Here is a 5,441-nt window from a genome sequence, read left to right as displayed (position 1 = left end):
CAGTATGCAAATGAAATCAAATATAAAGGGCCAAAATGAAAATTTGAAACATCAAGCTCTATTGCAAAAAGAAAGCACCAAGGAGAAAGAGAGGCTATGGTTTCTCCTTTGTGTTTGGTTGGCTATGAGGAAGGCCAACTCTTTTTTCTAACCACCATTTTTGGCTTAGGCAAGTGTGCTTAAATAGATCCCTGCAATAAACCCTAGAATTAGGATTTTTATAATGGTAGGCTCCCCACATGGGTGCCTATTGGGCCCAAGCACATGTAGCAACGCCAACGGCTTTCCAGTTGTCCATGATGGGCGTGCCATCCAAAACATATCTCTTTCATCTGCTCTATTCACTTGTCCGGCCAATACAATTCTTTGTGCGACCGACAAGCCAAACCTCTATAGTATAGACACTACAACCAATCTCCATCAAAATTGAGAAAGAGTACCCTTAAGAGATAAAACAAATTAGAGGGTGGTAATATTCGACACCACTTGTGAATATGTTATGGTTTTGTTTTGCAAGTTAGTGTCAAAAATGGGTTGACAACCTTAACAAGATTAATCAATGGGTCAGTGAAGAAGAAAATTGTTTGTTTCCATTAGATTTTTATTTTATTTTATTTTTTTTCGAGTTAGTACCTAGTGTAAATAGGTTAAAGTAAGAATTCTTTTGTCAGACATGAAACGATAGTATGAAATTCCCACATCCATTTTTTTTTATCCACTTCCATATTTTAAATGTGGATTTAAAAAAATAAAATAAAATCTGAACATTTACCCATTAATTGTGGAACGTTGATATTTGTGTAAAATGGTAAATGTAAATTAATATAAAAGGATATTTTCCCTTGACATAGCTGTTTGGTCCTGTGTTTAGTGTAGCTACAAAATCTTTATAGGAATATTTAAGAGGAAGTGAGAACCATGTCTCAAGAGGCGATAAGTCCTCAAATTGATTACCCAATTAATCGTCAATACTTGAAATTAGAAAAAAAAAAAATTCTGAAAATACATATTTATTCAATTAAAACTTGAAAATTATATTGCTATTCAAGAAAGAAACACGAGAAAAAAAAAATACATGGCTTTTCTAGTTACAATTTAAGAGAGAAATTACATTGTGTGTTTTCCTAGTTACAATCTAGAAAATAGAAAAATATATAAATAAAAGAAACTGATCTATAACCCAAATTCTAAGCCAAATTCTAAGCTTAGTTACAGTATAAGAAAGTGTTAAACACCTATTTCACCTAACTCATAAATTGATCTTCTAGAATTTAATGGCCATGTCATGTTATTAACAAACATATACACTTGATGGATTCATGTCATCATCTAATTTCATGTAAATAATCACATTAAACATGTTCTTGCTAAACGTCATATTTATTATGTCATGTTTGAGTTTTTCATTTGTACTCATGTACATCATGTGAAATTTTGGCCTCCCTTACATGGTTATTATATATCATCGGGTGACGTTCTATCTCAACATGTTCTGGTCATCAGGCATGCTTACTCATACTCAATTCATATATATCATCAAAATTTATATGCATAGAATTAAACTAACGTGGAAAGTAAAAAGGAATTAGAGATATATGTGCACTTTTGTAATAGACTTGGTGGCAAATTGCCTTTGGTCCCTTAATGAGTGAATAGTTGTTGCTCTCTCCTTCTTGGGTCACTCCACTAACCATTTCCTTACTTGATGGGTTATGCCTTAGCGGATTGTTAATTGGCTTGATAAATGTAACTCAATATCTTGGGGTTGTGATGATTATGTACTTTTGAATGCCTTCAATAATACATTGTCTTAAGATTTGACAATGGTTTTGATGAGGAATTCTCTGAAATTTTGATGATTGCAAATCTTGGAGAACTATTACACATTTTGGATTATTTTTCCGCTTATGGTGATTGGGGGTTTGGTTGATGAATGATCGGTCTTGTAAAGGTGGAAAATTTTGTTTCCTTTGCAGAAGGTAGTGTTATGCAAGTGATATACATCTCTCTACAAAGTTCTCTGACATAATTTCTTTTAGGGTGTGTTTGTTTGGAGGAGAAATAGGATGGATGAAAAACTTAGGGGAGAAAATGAATTTGTATGTTGTTTGGTTGGGAGGGGGAGAAAGAAAACTTTTAGGTGGGGCTTAGACATTTTTCACTTGAGCCCACACAAATTTTTTTCTCTCCGAAATGGATAGAAAAGAGGGATAAAAATGCTGAGAAAATTGGAAAGACAAAAATAACCTTCTCTTTTTGCTCTCACCTACCCCTCTTAATTGTCACTTGTTAAGGCAAAAATGTATTAACCCCTTGCAATTAATTAATTAATTACCCAAGTTAATTAATTAAATCAAATTTCATGCAATAGCGTGACAACATAAACAAATCACCAAATTATCTAAATGAAACGGAAAATAAACTTGACAGAGGTGATTTGTTTACGAATAGGGAAAACCACAGAGGGAAAACTCTACCGGGTGATTTTAAGGTCACCATTCCTAAGAATCCACTATTATTAATCACAAGTAGTTACAAGTATAAGAATTCTTACCAAACCCTTTGGCTTATCCCAAAATACTAACATATAGTTGAACTCTTCCCCAATATCCAATTGAACTTATATTGTAGCAGTAATCTTTCCGTTCAAACCACAAATCCCAGTACGGGACTAACCAATGATGCATGGATTTCAGTACGTGACTAACTTCTTTGCATGAATCCCAGTACGTGACTAACTCCACAACAACCCTTTGATTGATGTAGTTGATTTGCAACAATTTCACATAGAAACACTAATAAGATCTTCAATGATGTATGAGAGACTTTGCTTGGTTACAGAACTCAAAGGCGTACAAGAAATGCAACAAGAATTCTTTCTTCTGTAAGAGGAGGCTAGGGTTTTAAATGAAAACCTTATGAAGCTTTCTAGAATTGGGTTTTTCTTTTTCCACCTCCTTGTTTAAATGAGAGCTCAATGAGCTCTCCTATTCTAAATAGATATATACAAACCTTGAGCTTTCCTAAACCAATAAGGATTATACAAACCCATAAATAAATAGCCTTTTAGAATAAAAACGTTACTGGCTATAGTCTGAATCCTGTAAGCTCGATAGATTGAGACATGTGTCGACCTTAAATGAATCTCGACAAATCGAGCTTCTATCGAGACCTGCAGATTGCACTTTTCTTGAGCAGTTCTTCAGTAATCTTCATGTCTTCAATGTAACCACTTATAATGATTATCTTGAACCTACTTAGATTTACCCTAAACATAGGTCTAGCTCTCTATATGTATGATGTGGTAAATTTTATATTATTTAATGAGTACAAATAAATCTATTTCTTACATATTATGTAACAAGAGTATATTAGTCAATTTATATAAACTACATTGTCTATTTTTCCACTTTTCTCTTCAACCAAATAAAAGAGTTTTCCACATTCCCTTTTTTCTACCCCTTCAACCAAACACATACGAGGGAAAAATAAATTTTTTCTATTCTCCCACTTTTTCATCCTCCGATTAATTTTTTATCCTCCTACTTTTCCACTCTTCCAATCAAACAGACCTTAACGATGAATGATGATCCAAAATCTGCCTTCCTTTTCTTATTGATTCTCGTTTACCTTATGAACGTTAATAGATACTATAAAGACATTAATTTAGGAACTAGTTTTAGAAAAAATTTATGGTAAAATGATTAAGCAATTAATTTTTTTGACGGCCTTTTATATTTCCCATGAAACTCATGTCAAAACTTTCTTAAAATTTTTTATTAATAATTACTCTAAGAGCATCTATTAACATGACCCTTACTTTATAGATGAAGAAGTTCAAGTTCTTTTAATTTGATTTAAACTCTCTTATCTCAATATTATCCAACTCAACCGTATCCTCCAAGTCGTTTAGAGATAAGAGTGCAAATCATAAACTAGTTCAGATTTGAGAAATTATGCGCTGAAGTGCCTATTAGGGCACACTGAGCACCAGTCAGCACCCATTTCCTTGTTTTTTTTTTTTTTTTTTGTTCTTAATTTTCTTCATTTCATTGTTGGTGCTCGAAAAATTAGAACTTTACATGGCAGCTTGTCACACCCTTTTTTTGTTTTTAATTTTCTTCATTTCCTTGTTGGTGCTCGAAAAATTATAATTTTATATGGCAGCTTGTCACATCCGTAGAAATGTTAAAGCTAAAAGCAATTGCCTCATACCACATGGCCAAGATTATTACCACACATAAAACATTAGTATGCAAATAAATAGTAACATTTAGTGATAGTACAGACTCACAAATCTAAACATAAACTCATATCATGTTGTCATGATACTGCCACTTGATTTACAACACATTAAATAAGCATCATCCATCGATTAATATACTTAACAAAGTCTTTCTACCCATTTCCATTCTCACTATTACTGCCACCACCATTGTTGCTGTTGTTAAAATCCTCCCTAGGAATGTAATGATGATTATTCACACTGCTTCCACCATACCCGACATCAACATTTTCATCATCGAATAGCGGTTTTTTAGCTTCCATATTCATTTTGGCTGATAAAGTCTTTGTGTCTGCAGCCACGCAAGAGCTCACCGTCATCAGGACGAGGACAAGTGCTGGAAACCTCATTCTTGAGCTTTTCTAGTATTTGCTGTTTTCACAGAACCAAACAAAAAGAAATTTCAGTCCTAAGAGGAAAAGAAAATTCTAAGTTCATGCAAGTGATCGGAGAACTAGCATAATTGATTGTTTTGCTTAAGAAAACCAACATAGAATAGAATAAATGGTTAAAAGGAAGTTTTAATGTGATAATATTTAACTATTTGGGTACCAGTATAGAAAAACAACGTACCAGAAATAGAGTGTAAACTGCTATGTAACTTTATCTTGGAGAAAGGAGAAATTTAAGCCATTTATATAGGAGCAGAGTAGCTAGGGTTATTGCGAGATTGACAATGGTCTATATTAATATAAATTTAATAGTACTGCACCAAATTAGGCAGGCTTGAGTGGGATACTTATTGCATTCACTAATATTGTTTTAAAAATAATTAAATTGATGAAGTTGGGAAAAACTATTTGTTCCACTATAAATAGGAATTCCACCTTTACTGTTGCATTACTACATTAGCTAGCTAAACTACTTAAAAATAGTGAATCAAGTATGGTAATGAAGTGCCTGTAATTTTTATATATTTTATTTAGGAAAAAAATGGATGTAATTGTATTGCCTCGTACATAGGTTGTAATATCCAAGCAAAAAAAAAAAAAAAGCTTTTTTTTTTTATATAAATATTTAAAGTAAAACTGTCCCTAAATTCTTTAGACAAGATATAACGTGTAACTCTAAGATCTTAGTATGTAATTCAATAGATGGACATAATTTAGCCTCCAACAGAAACATTTAGAATTTATATTCTTCCTCTCATTATAAC

At 32.5% G+C, this 5,441-nt stretch overlaps 1 long non-coding RNA gene across 1 annotated transcript; it reads right to left on the bottom strand.

The window, feature by feature from the left end:
- Positions 1 to 4,234: 4,234 nt before the first annotated feature.
- Positions 4,235 to 4,906, bottom strand: LOC142605698 (uncharacterized). Its single transcript, XR_012839106.1, has 2 exons — positions 4,859 to 4,906; positions 4,235 to 4,657 (listed from the first exon to the last, which is right to left on the bottom strand). It is a non-coding gene; the product is annotated as an uncharacterized LOC142605698 (long non-coding RNA).
- Between the last annotated feature and the right edge of the window lie 535 nt (positions 4,907 to 5,441).

This window comes from Castanea sativa, chromosome 8 (assembly GCF_040712315.1).
Source record: "Castanea sativa cultivar Marrone di Chiusa Pesio chromosome 8, ASM4071231v1".
In the NCBI taxonomy this organism is placed as follows: domain Eukaryota; kingdom Viridiplantae; phylum Streptophyta; class Magnoliopsida; order Fagales; family Fagaceae; genus Castanea; species Castanea sativa.
This window is presented reverse-complemented; position numbering and strand designations above follow the sequence as displayed.